The 20,340-nt window shown below is 33.9% G+C and overlaps 1 protein-coding gene across 1 annotated transcript in view; it reads right to left on the reverse strand.

Annotated features, from left to right (window-relative positions):
• Positions 1-4,072: 4,072 nt before the first annotated feature.
• LOC131071423 (uncharacterized) overlaps positions 4,073-20,340 on the reverse strand; it is a 105,473-nt gene continuing 89,205 nt past the window's right edge. The window contains exon 5 of the mRNA XM_058007245.2: positions 4,073-4,402. The gene's annotated coding sequence lies outside the window, so the exon portion shown is untranslated. The remainder of the gene's footprint in view (positions 4,403-20,340) is intronic.

Below are 20,340 nucleotides of genomic sequence, written 5' to 3' on the forward strand. Positions count from 1 at the left end.
TAGGGTCATGCTAGTTAAGGTAGACTTTGATGAATGTAGCAGATTGTTTAACTAAGGTTGTGAGCATAGAGAAAAAAAGTCAAATGGTGTTGAGAGTCTATTGGCATCCTGACCAGTAGCAATTAAAACATGATGTGTGTACCCCTCTTTTTGCTCTTGCAAGGTGTTTGACAAGTGGAAAATTTGTTAGGAAAATGGTGTCTCAACCTTGCAATAGTAAAAGGGTACTACTACATTTAGACGACTAGATAAACACATTTTTCTCACTTCAAGTGTATTCTGAGAATTCGATAAACAACGATGGATTTTTCTTAGTGTTGCATTATGTATATTGCAAAAGCGCATCAAGAGTACTCGATAGCCAATAAAGCCACATTATATGTATATTTTATCATTGCAAAGCTTGATTGTTTATCATTAGCTCATAGATATAACGGTGGATAATTGAGTGCTTTGTTTGTCCTAGAAGGCAACCTTATATTATGACAGCATTGTATTACGGCTATGTGTTGTTATGTATTATGAGAGTGATAGTTATTGAGTTACCTCTAGATCTCCATCCTCAATAATTCTTGTGAGAAGCTTTCTTTACAAGCATATTATAATTTATTGTTAATTTCTTAATAATATATTGGGCAGCTTCTGGACTGTGGGAATTTTCTCCCGAAAAAGTTTTTGCAACATAAATCACTATGTTGTGGTATGCATATTACTTATATTTGTTTTTATTAAATTTTTAAACTATTGTAAATATCTATAAAAGTTTTGCATTACCCTCCTCTCTAGATTAGTGTAGGAAATTGTTCCACTACCATAACCTCCTTACAATATATACATTTATTTGTGTACATGCATGTGTGTGTGTGTGTGTGTGTGTGTGTGTGTGTGTGTGTGTGTATACATGTATGTATGTGTGTGTGTGTGTGTGTGTGTGTGTGTGTGTGTGTGTTTGTGTTAGTGGGTGTGTGTGTGTGTGTGTGTATATATATATATATATATATATTGTGTGTGTGTGTGCGCGCGCGCGCACATACATACATATAGTAAAGAACAATAGATCTAATAATCAAGTACTCCGGATTTTTTTATTTTTCATGTAAGCAATCAAATCTCAGCAAGTTTTATATACATCCCCATGAAGCAATTCATAAAAAGAATTGACAATTAGCTGATTATTTTGTGTACTGAGTGCATATATACCCCAATAAGGGCTCACTTAACATCTAGTGTGATGAAGGGTACTCCCCTTATAAACTCGAACACACGATAACAATAAAGAAATAACTATAAAATGCAAATAAAAAACACATGCCTTATATTATCTCAAGGAAATGAATTACAACATTCAGAAAATAGCATGCTTTAACAACATGGGCTTTCTTATTACATAAATTTGCAAATTAGAGCTATAATCTGCACTACGAGATTTCTCTTCTATAACCCTCATTCATCCCTTTATATGGCACCTATTACCACCTTAGAATGTTCTGGAAATGTAACTTTTCTTATTTTGGTGCCCAACGGTCCATTGGTACAATTTTCCCACTCAAGTGGAATTTCAATGAATCTTGAATTTTGGTGGCACAACTTTCAAGAGCCTTAACTTTTGACTCAAGTGTCTGATTTGCTAGTATAACATATCGTTGGAAAGCTCACAAAGAGATCCACAACGATAAATACATAAAAGATCTATTTGTCTAGATTTTGAACATCTTCTAGGGCCTCTTGTAGTACCCGTCTCTCTTTTGGTTTGTTAGACCCGATAGTTTGAGTTCTGTGAGGTTTCAACCCTTTTTGGTGTTGGTCGATTTTGGATTCAGTTATGAGGTTTGGCTAAGCCTTTTGGATTCTCGTGTGATATTCATACTTTTTGATAATGATTTACTTTGTGTTATATGATTGTGAGTGATGATTTATATGTTGATGATGATGTTCTTGTTCAGCTAGTTAAATTATTGTGATTTATTACTCATCAGTTCTTTGCGTTTATTGATGCATACTATTTTGATGTACTCTACTCTATGTATGTACTCTATGCTATGCCAGAATGCTCCCTCATTAATATCATTAATTTGTTTTTTTGTAACTCCCATCATGCACAAAAGAACAATTAAACACCTATAAAAATAATACCGTTTTATTTACTATTATTATTTTTTATAAAAGGGGTAGTTATTTTATTTATTTATTTTAATAACACTAGGATTATTTTATTAAAACCAACATATAACAATTAATTTATTTTTTTCTAAAACCTTAATTTCTTAAGCACAAATACCAAATTAAATGTTTAATTAATCAATTTAATTTTAAACTTGCACTATATATATTTTATTAATTAATTAAATAATCAAAAGTATTTAAGTTCTTTTTATTATAAAATTAAATCTTTTTTCGTAGTAATGTTTAATCAAACGATAACCAACTCTAAGACGACAAACCGCAACAAACATACATGAAAACACAAGGATGCAAACCGACAATCACAAGACTAACCACAACCACTATGATACCTAACAAGGAGGTAGCGACTAGGGTTTGACTAATATCTCTGGTTTTCACTTTACCATTGGGTTGAAGAGCACGCTCAGACCTGAAGATTCAAGTGGAGTCGATGCTCGGTACCTACAATTGTATAAATCAATCGTCAAACATGTGCATATAAACCATATAACAACACACCGTAAAAAAGGAATGCTAGCGACGTGGCTTGCCCATAGAGAGCAATGCGACGCTTTTCCCCTTCACCCAAAAACATCAGAGATAAAATAAAGTGTAAGATTATAACCAAATCCAAAATCGACCAACACCAAAAAGGATCGAAACCACATAGAACTCAAAACCGCAAGGTCTGACAAACCAAAAGAGAGAGGGGTACTACCCCTCTAAGTTATTCAATTTTGAGTTGTAAGCTTCATTGGAGAAATTACTAGGCGTGAAAACTTTGATATCTTTCAAACCATACAAGATATTGAGATGATTCTTTCACCAATCATCTTATTTTTCAATTTTGGTCCTTGGGGCCAATTTTCATATCCATGTGACCCAAAATGAGCAAAATTCTTGAAAATAGCACGTGACTATTTTTGGCTATTTTTAGCTTCTATACATCTTATATAGTGTAGCTATCATAATGGGCTCCAAGAAAACTAAATAAAAAACACAAAACAAAAGGAAAATACAATATTTCTCATTGGATGATGGAAGATTGCTCCTACACCCTAGATGCCATTGCATCGTAGTGCTACCCTGTATTTTACTTTTTTATACTTTTGAGTTCAATCCTTAGTAAAAGATAGTTAAATATTCATGTAGCAATTGTTCATCAACATTCAGTATAACAATTTCAACTGAATTTATAATTTACCTGTTTGTATGACTTATAAGCTGAATATTAGCAACTCTTTAGGCCTTCAGTTAGTTGTTGAGTTAGAAATATTCACCTTTTGATTAATAGTTTATTTAATGTATGAATGTATTTAAGGAATCCTAAAAAACCTCTTAGTATGCAAACAATTAAAGCCAAATTGCAAGTGTACCTCCCTAGTTGATAATTTAATGTATACTACTACAATTGATTGTTAATATAGGATGACCTTGTCCTTTAAAAAGAAGTGCATGACCAAATTGCTCCAAATTATTACTTGTATAGGTGACCATACACTTATCAATAAAAATAAAAATAAAAATAAAGACTTTCCCAAATGAATGCAAAATATATGACAAAGTAGAATGAAACAAAGAAATCAAGAATATTGAAATGATCTATACTACATAAAAATACTAATATGATTTTTTTTTTGTTACACATTTCTACATGAACTTTGTGTTGAGCACACCCAGATAGTGAGAGGAGGGGTAAATCAACATTAACTAAAACCTATGCATTAATTTATCATTAAAATATTATATCATATTTGCAAAAGGAAAGAACAAAAACAAATCATTCAACATACAAGAACACCAACATTTTTATGTGGAAAACCCAAAGAGGCAAAAACCACTATGAGAGTTCACTCTTAGTTAAATGAAAGAGAATTACAATGTTTGTTTTAGGCACACTGCCAAGGAAACTCAGTGCTCCCTAAAGGACTTGCAAGTTGAGGTTCACGACCTCAAAAGAAGATACAGAAAACTTGCTAGAGAGACACATTATCTCTTAGCAAGATACATGAATATTATAAAGAAAGATGTAATATAAACTACCATAGTATAAGCATCTAACATATGTTGAAATTGCAGTTTGCTTTGTACAATAATTATTTTGTCATGTTGATTTTGCACACTTCATACTCAATTGACTCATCGCCCAGTTCTTTCACACACCATCACAAATGATTTATCCTTCCTTGTATGCCAAATGTGAAACACACAACATTAATCAGGTCGACATTCATCGGACCTATCAAGGAAAACGCGTGATCAATATAAGTCGGCTCCAAACATTTATATTACACACCAAGATTAGGTTGTGGATCAACCCAAGGCATAACAAAACCCTAAAAGCATCTTATCACATCCTTTAAAGAAATTAGAGTAGGTTAGGATCAACCGCAAATGAAGGGACTCAACTTGACGACCCAAATATCAACACCACTACTAAAATTGTAAACTGTTAGCGTTTACACCACCAAGGAGATACAAAAATCATCATGTGGACCATAAAAAAGATTTTGCAAACCATCTACAACCACTCAACATGCATTTCTTGAAGAGATCAATCACCTACAGTCGGCATAAAGGAGTAAATCCACTGAACTAACAAAGCCAGGGCAACCCAAACAAATTGTAATATTTTGTCATGATAAACATTGCACTGTAGAGCACCAAATCATTTGAAACTCAATATTGATTCCTTGTACCATCTCAAACGTGTTGCCAAATCCACATAAGCATACCAATCTCTGCAAAGGAATGCAAAGCATTCTAGTGGTTCAATTGAGACAAATTTCACTATTAAAATACAATTTGGAGAACAAACACTTATAACTTTTGTTGTAGAAAATATTGTCACCTGAAATCCAAGAGTAGGACATCTTGCACACTACCAATCTTACTTCTAGAACTACGTAACTACAAAGTGTAATGTGGTGGAATGCAAACCAAATTACCAACTCATATACTTGTTAAAATGCTTTGTTCAACATTTAGACAAATTTCCTTAACAGCATAAGTGTGAAACTAAACTCCAGCACCACCCATCAACATCTTGAGCATGTAGCCAAAACTAAAGCAACTATATCACATAAACAAAACATAGAGCATATGTAACAATGTGTTACCATATACTTACACTAAATTTTCGAATTTGTCAACTGACATAGATAGAGTTGCAGGAACTCTAGACAATCTTCCATTTAATTCCCAAGACACCATCTGTGTTAGAGGCACAATTGCTCTCAAGTACACTAGACATACCTCATTTGATTCATCAATGACCACACCGCATGTTCTATTCATCTCCTCAATGACAACACATATTACTCACACTTTAAAGGTTTGACTAGATATCCTTGACAAACAAATTTTACAAGCCTACATAGACATATGATACAACAAAGGATGCAATTGAACCATAATATGCACATGTTGGCACTTACCAAATTATGGTAGTTTCAATACTAGTGCATCGGAATTAAAAACAAAATGCAACTACTTAGACGGGTCGTAAGTATGCAATTAACATGAACATTAGAACCTAATACAAAACATGTGATAGAATACATTTTGCCCACTCCTCTAGACAAGACAAAAGATCTACTAGTCAAACACAAGGTTCAATTGTGTTTTTTGCAACAACCCAATACCAATTGGACAAATACATACAATTAGTTGTGGGTGATTTACAAGAGTATATTGCCTTAAAGGAGTCTAATTTACAAATTAATTTTGGGGAATTCAATAGTAATACAAGTGCCAATAAATTGAGTCTAAAATGATCTTCTTAGTAAAAAATAGGCCAATCATGTCCTAGACTTTAGGCTCTCCTTGTAACAGTGTTGTTTAGGTAATTTTAGAATTTGAAAATGTGAAATTTGGTGTGTGCTCAAGCTATGCATCCAATGATTATAGAGAGAGAAACAACTTGTGAAAGTAGATGTATAATCTACAGAATATATCTTGGGTTTTAGGTGGTTACTTCAATATGGTAGAGAACGGTGAAGACAATATTGGAGCATGGAAATGGACTTCAAAGGCAATGAAAAATTCTTTTGCATAAAATGAAGGATAGACTAAGTCTCTTGGACCCTCTTGAAGGATTGAAGAAACAAAGCAAGAGCATATGGTATCATTGGTGCAACTCTCAAAAAGCTCCCAAAAGAATATATTAAAGATTTGTAGTACCCCTGCCCTAATCAATTTCTAATCTCGATTTAATCTTGGTCAGTTTATCTTAATATAATGTTATAGTCAGATGTTTGATTTAATGCGTAGCTGTTGATGCGGTTTCCACACTAGTTGTCTGCAAGTTGTTTAGTGTTCCTATTTTGTGGTATTAATATCGGGCTAACACTTTCATTAAGTTTATATATGTATGCATGTATGACTCTTGGTTGCAGGAGATTTCAGGTACAACGCCGCATGAGTGCGAGGTTCGTCTTCACCTGGATTTACAGGTTTGAGTGTACCTCTTTAATCCTTAGAGTCGGATTAGTTGGTCGTAGGACCCTAGTGGACCTTAGTCGTGCTCAAGTGAGCATCGTCAGTCGTCGTCGGTAATCCCTTTTTGTTCGGGTTTGCGAGTCGTCTGTTTGGTTGACCTTCTCGATTTGCATGCTTGGTGTGTATGGTTAAATTGATTAATTAGTCCTTAAGTATTTAATTTGATTAAATATGTGTTCGTGCATTAAAGATTAATGGACTAGATTAATCAGGGTTTCGTTATGCGATTATCGTTGATATTGGATTGCTCGTCTTAAATTGGGAGTAAGTTCAATTAAATGGTTGATTTTGAATATTAAATGCATTTTGTATATGTTGTTGAAAAAGAAAGATTTGAATTTAACTGCAATAGAATTAATTTAATCTTTTGGCATTTTGATATAGAAAGGTTAAATTTCAGTTGAGTGAGAAAAAAATCAATTTTAACTGGGAAAAGCAATTTAATTTATTGATATGGTTGGGAAATAAGTATTTTTGTGATTTATTTTAAATAAAAATTTTAATTCCAAAAAAAAAAATGAAATTTTGGTCAACTCTTCCTTATAACCTAGACTTTTGGAAATTTTTGGGGGATGGATATTTTTGGAAAAATGTTTGTTGGAAAAATATTTTTGGAAGAAAATTTGGGGGTTTGGAGGAGGAGAAATTTCTTGAGCCTACAGGTTGGGCTCCTCACTGAATCTTTTCCAAGATGGCTATAAGAGGTAAGATTCTGGTTTATATTTTGGTTCTTTGCTTATCAGAAATTGTTTTGGATTTTGAGGAAATCTGTTTGTGGAGATTAAAAATAAAAATCTCAGCTATTGGGGAAAAATGATACAGTTGTGTTTGTAATTCCCATCCAATCCCTTCTTGTTCTATTTCCATTTCAATTCTGGATTATGGTTGCTCTGGTTGTTTTTATAATTAAAAATAAATAAACTTGAGAATGGCTGTTCTTCAATGAAATTTGTTAAAATTCTAAGTTAATGCCTTCTCATTCAAGTTTTAAATCAGAAATATATGTCTGTTGGTTGATATATGAATGTTAATCAATTTTATTTGGCAAATATGCTGTTGGTTTTGGAGAAATTTTCCCCTTCCCTGATCTGGATATTTTAAAATTTCAATGGGAGAGAAAAAAAATAAAAGTTTATTTTGTTTCAGTCTCTGTGAGACTGTGTTTTTTTGTTGTTGTGTATGAAATTCTTTTCTAACAGCAATTTTTTTAAAAAAATATATCGATGGGGTTTTAGTTTTTAAAAAAAATAATAATTTATGTTAGTCTCTGGGAGACTGTTTTTTTTTAGACTGTGTTTTACACAGTAAACATTTTTGTTTTAAAAATGAAAATCAATTAATATATATATATATATATATATATATATATATATATATATATATATATATATATATATATATATATATATATATATATAATGGGGAGCTGCGTATCCCATTGGGATAGCAGTGCACCCCAAGGGAGCTGCGTGCTTCCCTTTGGGAACAGCAGCGCTCCCTTAGGGGAATGTTGCGTGCTCCCTTGGGAAGCAGCGCATTCCCTTGGGGGCTGCGTGAGCTTTCCAAGGGGGACCACGTGGGGTCCACGTGGAAACCCCCCCCCCCTTTTTAATTTGCTTTTTTTTTATTATTTTTTTTAGTTAAAAAAAAATAAATTAATAAATAAATTTATTAAATTAAAAGTATTTTTGTTAAAATAAAGTTTTCAATTAATTATCGTTATTTTCTTTATATATATTATTAATGGAAATTAATAGATATATATATAAACTAATCGATATTTAATTTGAAATTGGTGCAATGCATTAATTATTAGTAAAATATATTTTATTAATAAAGATTAATAATTATATATTAACTAATAATTAATTGGGTTATTGTGCACTATTAGTTATTAATTGTGTATATTTTATTTATCGTGGATTGGTAAATATACTCATTAATTAACAGTTAATTTTGGATTCTTTCATACGTGCGTAAGGAAGTAATTTTTTTGGATTTTGGAAATGATTACCTTCATTTGGATTCCCTTATATATTTATATTTCCGTGATCCGTATAGTGCATCTGGGCTTGAAAAATATGAAACTGTAGAGGTGGTTTTGAACCAGTATGTCAATGATGTTTTAATTGAAGATTAAATATCTTAATTAATTGGTTAATGGTTGTTTAAATTATATTCTTGTGAAATTGGTTAAAGAACTCGTTATGGCGTATTTTTGGTATGTTCGATGCAATGAACATCAGTGAGTTAGAAAACCAAGAACAACCTATATCTAAAGGAAGTAGATTATTGCAATCTAATATAGATCATGTAGGAACTTGGTCGACTTTTAATGTTTAGATCAATTCGGAAAAGATTGTATCTGCTGAATATTGCCTTTGCGAGTTTAATTTTTGTATTCGCTTTTGATTATGAAATGGCAAGTCGTGCTTTGTTTGATAGGTCCCTGTCGTATGGATTGACTTGGGGGTACCTGTATCAGTCCTCGGTTCCGAGTTGACTATTGTTTTGTAGTAGTGTTGTATTTGGTCATATCCTTTGTGTGGGTGTCGAATGCTGATTCGTGTTTGACCAGAGGATTGTTCCCTCCTTGAACTCCGTTCGTCTGACCATGTGTATTCCTTGGTTTTTGAGTTCGTCCGAGTTTAGTCTAGTGTCGTATGGGAAAGTGGCTTTCGATTGGGGGCCGCGCCCAAAGTGGCTGCTGGGTAACCCATCGAAAGTGAGTCTAATAAGTGATAACCTATCAGTAGATTAGAATGTAATATCTAAGTAAGATAATTGTGTCTCACACATGGGACAAGTGCTAACACAGACTCGACATGTTGTGAGAAGGCCCGAAATGGCAAACCATCATCCTTGTCTTCACGACAGGATGTGTGGGTCCACATGAGGCTTGGATGGGCCGGAGGCTCGGATTAGGTTGCCAGGGTAACCCAATGTATGGGGCCGAGACCTATGAAGACCTACCATGGTAACCGTACCAGGTTGTGTGATGACACTTGTCCCTACGTTCGCTAGTGTGTTGTCGTTTTGCCCTGTTAGGAGTACCTTTGTGGGTCGTCCTTTTGTCTCTGCCCTTGTGAGTATCGGTTTCATGTTAGACCTTGGGTGGTGATGGCTCAATCTTATGGATGCTCTTTTGGACCTTTGTATTAGCTTTGATTATGTTCAGTTGGATCCTTTTTTTTTCAAGGATCGTTTATGTATTATTGACCAATGCGGTCGCTTGTATATTGTTTATGTTTCGCCTTGATGGCCGGATTGTAATGGTGTAACCTCTTGTATTCTTATCTTTATTAATTATCAGAGGGGTCTTGCAGTTGAGCAGACCCGGAGATGTAGCCCTTTAAGGGTGAACTCCGAGATCATTATGGTGTTATGTGATGTTATTCTCTTATGTTCCCTTTAATCAACTTTATCATGTATGATTAGCTTATGTTAGAATGGATAAGTGGATAAATGGAATTAACTTTAAATGCTTATATGCAATTCTTTCTTGAATGCCTTTTTGATCGAATGCATAAGTGGTTTAGATGAGATTTATCGTAGATGTATGTACGCAATCGTCTTTTAAATGCAATAAATTGGAATATGAAAGAATGTAACTTAGAGTAATGGAATATATTCAGTTGTTGTTAAGAAATTAAGTATGCTTGAAAAGATCTCATATGTTTATGATGAAATTCTAGTGTGTTAGAATATTAGATGTATGGCTTGTATTTTTATGAAAAGCTTGAATGAAGATTATGAATAGATCTTAATGGTTGAATCTTTGCTTGTGATTAATATGTCCATCTTGTGAAAGAAATTATCCTGATTAAGAATTATCTCGTTATTAAGATAATCAGCTTATTGGATTAATTGTGTGAGTTAAGTGAATTGTGATTTTTAAGTAATCTCGTTGGGAAACTCTTTAGGTGTTAGTTGATGTCTTCGGCTGTGTAATTCTGAATCTTTGATATCTTGATTGTATCTTAATGTGGTGTAACTTTTTTAAAAAAAAATTATTGCACTCTATTCTTGTGTTATGGCTTAATCCCTTCGGGGTTTCCTGGCGGGGCATTACAAGATTGGACAGATTCTATTTTAGTAAAGATCTTTTTAGTTATGATAGAATTCACGAATTTAACAATGTTTAGGTTCACCCCTACTCCCTATATAATCATCATCCAATCGAAATCAAACTTCAACTTCATAATGGGACTTCAATTGAGATTGGAAGGAATAATAATGTCAAGATCAACAATGATGATTGCATCAATAGTATTTTTGCTCTCAAAGAAATCAATAAACTCATATTGAAGAATTTTTCTACTATAGATAAATGAAGTTCTAACGTGTGAAGTTGAGCTACCTTATTTCAAATTGTTTGAAAATAGAGAGCATTCAATGGCAAAAGAGTGGAAAGTGAGCTTCAATAAAAGCTCGTTATTGTTCAATGATCTCCACAATGAAATGCTTAACGAGGAACCGATGATCGTTAAGCATAACTTGAGAAAAAATCAAACTAAGAAAATTCAAGGCTTAAAAGTCAAGGAAAAGATGAACTGGCACAACAATGGTGATAAAGGTTCCAAGTATTTTTTAAAGTTAATGAAAGAAGAGAAAAAAATAAGGAGAATACTCATTCAATATGGGAAAATAATGTGCTAATAAAATATTTTGATCAAATCAATAGCAAGTTTTTTGCTTTCTATTAAAAACCTTGTCTCTATGGAAGATAGGAATGTTGAGTGTAAGAATGTTAGGGAGTATTGCAAAATTATTATACCGAAGAAAATTAAGGAGGAAGAATGTGAGTAGCTTGCTAGAGATATATCTAAAGAGGAAATTGTAATACATACTAAATCCCTTAAAAATAATAAATCACATGGGTTTTATGGGTTGCCAATAAATTTTAATAAAAGGAACGTTCATTGGTTCAGCGAGGACCTTTTGCAACTATCTTTAGAAGCAATTTCTAGAGGTTCACTAAGTGGTCATATAAACAGGGGCATAATAAGACTTTTCTCAAAGGAAGGTGAAGAAGCTTTGATAAAAAAACTAGAGACCCATTACTCTCCTTAATGTGTCCTATAAGGAGTTAAAGTCTTAGCCTTCAGCCTTGTTGGCACTTGCAAAATTATCATGTTTGTAGGGCCTAAAGTTCTTGAAATCCTAGTGCAAGTGAGTGCTCATGCCTTGATTAATGTCTCGCAACTCAAAAGTCATAATGCAGGACCATTTGGTCGACATATTTTTAGGACATACGTTAGAAAGGCCACAAAGTTTAGTGGTCTTTGAACAAGTTTTGGCATGTTTTTTAATACAATTGCTACTAGAAGCGGGCTAGAAAAGCATTCCAAAAAAGTACTAAATCTCCCAAATCTAAGGGTGACCCAGTTGTTATTTTGAGCTCAATAGCCTATTGTTTTAGTTTTGTCATATTTCAAGATCAAATGGTATAAAAACAAAAATAATAATTAGTTCCCCCCAACCCCCAAACCCTTCTAAAAGACCCAATTACAGAGGAGGTCCTGAAAATCATTTTGTTGTGCAAATTTTGGCGACAAACCCATGTTTTAAATTATTAATTAGGACATCAGCCTCTAGATGTCTCATTTTCCCATAGTGAGGTTGTCATTTTGGTCGGCTAAAGAATTTAATTTAGTCTGTTTGAAATGTTAGAATTTATTTCATTTCAGTGATTTAAATAGAATTTGAAGGTTGACAAGAGAAGTTTATTTGTGAACATAATAACAAAAGCTATTGTTTCAGCACGTGGATTTATTATGGGATGAAACAAATGTGAAATATAAAGGCTTGCATAATGTTTTATGTCATATAATAAATACCCTATTTCACATTTTTGCAAGAGAGAATGAATGAATGAATGTGTTTAATAACGTCTTCAAGACCAAACAACCTATGAGACCCACAAATAGCCAGTAAAGAAGAGTATGCAAAGAAGCCGTTAACTTGGTATTGATGCAAAAAAAGATGGTCAGTGGCGATATAATATAGGCTGTACACTTGTATGCATCGCATGAATTTCTTCCTCTCCCCTTGATTTTTTAGAAGGTTTTTTATTAATCTTTTGCCTTCATTGATGTTTAGCGTAAAGGATGGAGAATTGTGGTTCCAGCTCGTAAAATATGTTGAGGGGCGTCTTATCAAGATGAGAAAATGCAAACTGACTCAAATAAATATCTGTGTAGCCATTTCACTACGAGAGAAGAAGTCTTAGGGCAAAGTTGTGAAATTTTTATGCCAATACAATGCTTTGATCCGATTCAATAGAAACAAGACGCACTTTTTTTATTACATAAAGAGGAAGCTGAGACCAATGATCATTTGATTTTTTCTGATATTTTTTTTCAATCGCGGTTTGTTTGTGGATACATTGGACCATATTTTGTTTTGTGTTGGATAGAATTACATTTCAGCTACCTTTGTCGTTGCCCTGACCAATATAATTAGTAGCTATGATGTTTGTCATGTATGTTCTTCACGGTGTTATGATGGTCTTGCAGCATAAAGGAACATGCATTCATGCTTCATCTCTTTTCCTATAAGAAAGTTCAGCTGTAAGGTTTGGAAAGGGAAACCAGAAAATAAAGGTTTCTATTGCAAGCACCAGACGAAGCAACCTATTCTTTGTTGCGATGCTGGATATTTGAAGAAACAATGCAAAATTGTATCTTCAAGCTCATGGTTTTTAATAATGGCAAAGGAAAAAGCAGGAGTTTCCTGTGTATGTCAAAATGAAGGCAATGGGTCACATTATTAGGTTGAAAATACTTCCAAGCTCTTTAGAGAAATAAAGAAACACCAGTGTGTGCCAGATGAGTATGCATATACGACACTTATTCGAATGTTGGCGACAAAAGGCTAAGTGGAGGAATTCCTTGCCATTTTTCATGAGATGACTGCAAATGGGCTAAATATTGGTACTGTGGTTTTATGTGTGTGTGTTTGAGTTGTTTCGCATTTTCTTTTGCAGCAAACTATTGGCTATGGTTACCATATAAGCAGTGTGTAGGAGGGACCCACACCTTGTGGCATCATACATTAAATGTAAAAGGCGCCATATTGAAGTTTGGCAAATGCTATGAAAATTTTGAACGCTCATATATGCATTTCGCGTTTTCACTAACGTAAAAGTCAATATTTAGTTTCACTTGTGAAATGCCCAGAATGGCCGACGTAAACCTAACCCTGCTCGTGTAGGCATCACGCGGTTTTGCGCAAAGCAAAAGGGAGATGTGAGTATGATTTGCGAATGTGTGATAGGGCTTGGTTTTGTTTGTTCTTTGTTTTTCCTCGCAGGCTTGTCAAGCGGTTGAGGCGTGCTGATAAGTTGCAACAATGCTTAAAATTAGTTAAAATAAAAGCAACTCTATGCCTTGGAGGAAGTTATGCAATAAAGGAAGTGACATGACACATCTTGAATCCATTAAAATCATAAAGCTTGGCAACATTCAGATGCAGCGTTTGATCATTGACACCTTGTCCAATATGAAATTGAAGATATGAGATAGCTCAAGACATCACACTTTGGTGTTACAATGGACATAAAATTTGACAAAAAAAATTGGAATGAATACGGATTCAAAATGATGCACAAATATGGTTGGTAATTAAAACAAGGCAAAATACGGATTATTTGCAAGAAAAAGTCGAAGTGAATTATACTGAAATAAGAATGCATGTCAAATGTTTGATATAATTTCAAACATGGCAATTCATTAATTAATAATTATGGGTTAGAATGATGGGTGCCAACTATTGCAGAGAAATTTTAATGTTTAAGAGATAAATACATTGGGCAAATCCGCAAATGTATAGATTTTGCATTATTTTTAATGGCCTTTGGAATCCAGGAGTAATTATTGTTACCAACAAAGGTAATGATGCAGCAATGAGAAATTTTTACACCCAAGTGAAGCTATTAATTGGAACATAGTGTGAGAAAGAAAAAGACACATCTAAATAAATAAAGAGGAAATTTTAATTACTAGCTAGGTGGGTTTAACCATAGGGTGTTTTCTTTCACAAATAAATGTAAAATGCAGCAAGAGGTAAAGTGTTTTACACACAACTGAAAAATGTTAACAGGAATGAAGACTAAAGGATAAAATGCAGATTACAGTTGCAAGCAAAGACAAATAGTGTGCATTGAAGGGGAAAATTCTATATGCTTTGATGTTGCAGATCAAGAGATAAAGATAGTGCCAACTGCCAACTATCATTTTTAGATCAGATTTACGGCTTCTTTCCTCATTTGATATAATGGAATTTCTATTCATTTGAGAATGATTCTACGTTTAGTATTTGGGCAGAGGCTCTGTTTGTACAACTTATGTAGCTCGGGATGTAGGATGTAGTCTTTAATCTGTAAATGAACACTGTTTTAGCAATTTCTTATTCAGAATGCAGAAAGAGTGTCTATGTTTCGTTCAGTTGTCTCCAAAATGTATGTTCACTACGTTTTGAGATAAAATTGATCAAGGGTCCTTTGTTTCTTCTCTGCAAATTTCTTGCAGTGTCTATTTTGTGTCTATTTTGTTTTCTGCTTCTCTCCAAGAAGGAGATTAAAATGCTCAAACATTTAGCATTAATGTGGTGAGGAGTACAGGCAGAATTTAAAAGAAGAGTTGTAGCAAATCTTGATAAGGGGTATTAATTCAAGGCAGTGATGCTTAGAACCCACTAGTTAAAGGGAGTTTGCTAGGATAGTATATGTTCTTATTGAAAACTGACTATGCAGCCTTAAGAAGGCACCAATACAAGGAGCTTGTGCTTCCTATTCAAAACCAAATCTAAATGGCAAATCATTCATTTCAGTTTTCATGTTTTATTAGTTAGTTGTAGTTAGTATTCTCTATGCAAGAAATTGAAGATTTCCAAAGACCTAAGCCAATATTGAGTTTATTTTTTACTTTTCTTGGCATGCTTATAAGAGATTATTATCTATCATGCAAGACCCTATTTTGTGTGTGAATGAATCAATTGGTATTGTAGAAAGGCTTACCCACCTAGATCCTACAGAGCCTGAAGTGTAGAGTAGGTGTTTAGTTCCAACTCCTATTTGTTGGCCAAGTCTGGCATTAAACCTGATCGTTTGAAAGTGGTTATCCTCTAGGGTTTAATGGTTTGTTCATTTGGGAACCAACAAGACTCAAGTACACCCTACCATCCTTTGTTAGCACCACTCAAACTGGGTTCATTAAAGGTAGATTCATCTTTTAAAATCTTATCACCAACTAGGAAGCTATAAATTGGTCTAAGGTCTCTAATTAGAAGGTTGGTATGTTTCTACTTAACTTTAACAAGGCCTATGATAGGGTGGATTGGTCCTTTATTTTCATGACTCTTGATGCATTTGGATTTCCTCAAGAGTTTTGTCAAATGGTCAAAATTCTTTTCGAAGATCTTGTTGCCCAGGTGGACATTAATGGTTCCCTTACTGACCCCTTTGAGCTTATGAGACCTATTAGGCACAGTTGCCCTCTTACTCCTGCTCCTTTTGTGATAACCTCTTATGCCATTTTTAACCAATTAAGAGATGTCTGCTTGGGTTCAAGGGTTAAAGTTGTGACTTTGCCAAATAATGATGACCTCCTGAATATCCCATTTGTTAATGATATTGCTTTGATTGTAAACCTGGAAGAGGAAAATTTTGAAAATCTAACGAGTGAGTTGGATGTATTATGTAAAGGTTCAAGTATAAAGCTATCTAAGGCTAGATCAATGAAGCTTAGCTAGAAAGATTCTCCTCTAAACTGGTTTAAGAAGTCTGTTATTCAACGAGGAAGACCTAACATGCAGGCTAGGTACCTTGGAATCCCATTTGTTGTTAATCCCTATTTAAAGGATATGTAGAACTAGAGCAAAAATAGGATTGAAGGTGAAATAGAAAAATGGAATAAGTAATTCCTTTCCTTGGCTAGTAAAATCTAAATCTGACCAAAGATTCTTTCATCGCTTTGTTTGTATTATGCCTTTGTTTGGTTATTTCGTAGCTAGCAAGTCAATGAGATTCAAAAATGTCCTAGGGAATTCCTATAGTCAAATGGCAAGGAGAAAAAAGAAGAATGTTGTTAAGTCCGACTCATGCTTCGTGGATAAAGGTGATGGTAGTATTGGGTTAAAAGACTTGAAAATGTAGGGTATTTCTCTAGAATTTAAGTGGATCATAAAAGCTCTTAATGGAAAAAAGTCCTGGAAAATTTTTGTTACAAATAATATTTAGAGGGTAAACCCCAAAACATGCAAAATCTTGGAAGGATCTCCACCCTCGAGGCTATTTTTTGTCAACTATTATGTTACGCCTTCTGGTTCTAATGTCTTCAAAAGTATATGAAAAGCATGGGAGCATGTCAAGAAGTTGGTTAAATGAAATGATTTCTAGAGTAAAGAGGACAATACGGTTAGTTGCTTCAGATCTATGTGGTGGAACCTCTATTGGAAAATCAAGCCTCATACTCATCTGCAAGGTTGCTCAACGAAGAAGTGCAATAGTAAAGAAATTAAGGATTTTGGAAATATTATAAGCAATAAGCCTCTTACTCATCTGCAAGGTTGCTCAACAAAGAAGTGTACTAGTAAAGAAATTAAGGATTTTGGAAACATTCTAAGCAATAACCAGTTGAAATCTTGGGCTTCCTTGAGTACAAAGTATGACCTTCCTTAATCTATATGAAGACTAACTCTATACTTAGGGAACCCTACAAAATCTTTCAATTGCCTATTCAATTTGGTTTCAATACTAAAACATTTGATAATCTTAAGTGGTGTTATGCATTTACCTTGCATAAAGTGAACTATAAGATGATATACGACACTCTTGTTAAGTCACATTATATGGTCAGGCAACCTACCGACAATTGGCATCTAAAACTGAGTCATAGCCACTGGTCCAAAATCCTCAAGCACCCATGTTCTTGTGTCATTCAACCTAAACAACTTGTTTTGAATGATTGCTTCAGTTGAAAAAAGTGCCCATTAATTTGAGTCATTCCCATTCAAGTAGTAATCTTTCCTCAATGTATAGGACCACTGAAATTGTTAACAATATATATATTGATTGTTTCTTTGTTAAGGAAATCTAGTTGCTATTTATTTTCTAATTTGGGGGTTAGGAGAGTAAAGGGAACATATCTTGGCAAGATCATTTGTTTGGCTATGTCAAAGGCCTTAGTAAAGTTTCTAATCATTTTTGGTTGATTTTAGATGTTGATACTTTGTGGTTTTTACGGAAAGCAAGAAATGAGGATTGTTTCCAAGGGAAAAGTAGAAAACTTACGAAGCCTTTAAAACGACACATTCTTCACTCCATTTTTTAATGGTCACCTTGACTTTGGAGGTCTGCAAGGAAGTTTTGGTAGCTATTAGACGCTAGACAGGCTAGTTCCAAAAAGTCTAAGTCAAATATGCAAAATAGTAGCCTTATTCTACAGAAGAAGATGATAAATTTTTAAAGAACTACCTTGAATTTCAATCAAGATACAATAAGAACTCCACTTATGAGATGCTTCCTGAAGACGTGAACCTTAAGGAAAAGCAATTTGTTCATGAGAAGGGTTGTGAACTGGAAGTTGTTAGGTCTAATGATAGTATTTCATATATTGACCCCCTCTATACGCTGGAAAAATCTTGATAGATTCAGTGAAAGGTGTAATTTTTAAGACCTCTACTATGTAATTAATCTCTTCTCTAGTGGTATTTGTTGTTTTTTCCTAAGGTCTTTTGTGGTCTTAAATATTGGTTATGCTCTATGACACTGTTTTGACTAGTGGTTCTAATCATTTCCTTTTGGTAATCTATTATCAATTCAAAACAATCTGACAAAATGTTTTAAGTTTTGGCAAATAAAGTTTTTGACTTTGCTTTTTTGAAAAGCTGGCAAATAGAACTAGCATGTCTTGAGGACAAGAAATGGATTAATGAAAGGGAGGATATTGGCAAGGATAAAGTCAATTCAAGTAGTTCAATTAAAGTCTTAAAAAGGTGACTATGCTATTCGCATTAGGTTTGAAGCCTAAAAGGCAACCTAATGGAGGCAAACGATAAAAATGTGCAAGGTTGCCTAAGCTTCGATCATAAAAATCCTGAGTTGCCAGTTCAGGTTTGGGATTGGGTTTGAGGACGCGAACCTGGAGCATGGGTTCAGGCAAAAAAAAATTTTGCCTTTTGGGTTCGTGGGTTGGGTTCGTCTGTATGTCTGTGTGTACACACACACACACACACACACACATATATATATATAGAGAGAGAGAGAGAGCATTGTGTACTTCTTTGTTTGAAATCAGAAAGCAGTAAAGCTTTTTAGTTTATGCTATATTTCCGTCCTTATCCTAGGCAGAAAGCAGTTTTTATAGGACACCCACTACAAATGTGGTGCTTTGGCTCCTTTCTACCTTGCTAGTGATAGTGAACTACTGTTATTTTCATGATTATATTCAATGTCTCTTAGTTAAAATCTCACACTGCATTTGTTAATTCTAGTCTCTCGAGATGAGCTTGTAGTCACTAATTTATATAACAAAGGATAACAATCAACATATAGGATTCTAGTGATTTCAAATTTAGCTACATGATTTTGAGAATAAAAAGCATATCATTGCAGTTGCATGGATCTGAAAGCCTTGATGCTTTAATTGGTTGAAATTTTTTCCAGATTTTTTATTTTTAACATTAAGAAAAATTTACGAATTTTACCTCATTTAGTGCCTAGTTTGCGTATGGATTCGCGCAAGTCCGGCCAGGGTTCAACCTAGGGCCCCTGGGGTGAACCCTGGCCGGGCCAGGCATGGACCCAACACAAACCAGGACCCACGCGGACCCGGTCCATGTTAGGGGCCTCAAACAGGCGAACCCAGCAACTTAGTAAAAATCATATCCCAAAGATAGGAGCAAGGAAAAATCGTCACAAGATCAAAGAACAAACACCGCAATGCAATCAGAGGCTATGTGGTGACTCTAGAAAGGGAAAACTACAAAGGAACAAGACTAGGAGCACATCCCATACCAACAACAATCATATAATATACTTGGAGAAGAATAAATGAAAGAGAGAAATACAGAGGTTAAGAGATAGGGAAATATAGAAAGAGATATATAGAGATATGACATGTAATGAGACACACACAGACATATGATAATATATCAGATGAAGATAATAATGAATATATGAGAAGTTAATGGAGACTTAATATGTGTAAGATGAATAAGTATATGTATAATTTCCTTTGTTTATTATGTCCTTATTCTCTTCCTTGTGTGTCACAATGAGTTAAAAACAACTCTAACATAGAAATAACTTAGATCACCAACCTTGTTTTCTTGTCAAGAGAATATGCATTTGGACTATACATGCAACTTGTCCATATACGCCATTAGTGCAAACACAAAATCTATTAAGTATTATAAAATCACAAGAATATATGTGTGAACAATGCATGTCAGTGTTGTGGCTTTAGTTGTATAAAATATTTGTTGTTTTTGTGAAAAGCAAACCAAAATTGTTCAATATTTTGGAAAAATAAATGCAACTAAAAAATCGTTATTGAAAATCACTAAGCAATATGACCTTGAATTGTATGGTAACATCCCCAATTGATATTATTCATCCTTATAATTAAATATTTAATCGTGAAGATAATGTCATCAAAACTTGCTTTCCAATAT

Source organism: Cryptomeria japonica, chromosome 6 (genome assembly GCF_030272615.1).
Source record: "Cryptomeria japonica chromosome 6, Sugi_1.0, whole genome shotgun sequence".
In the NCBI taxonomy this organism is placed as follows: domain Eukaryota; kingdom Viridiplantae; phylum Streptophyta; class Pinopsida; order Cupressales; family Cupressaceae; genus Cryptomeria; species Cryptomeria japonica.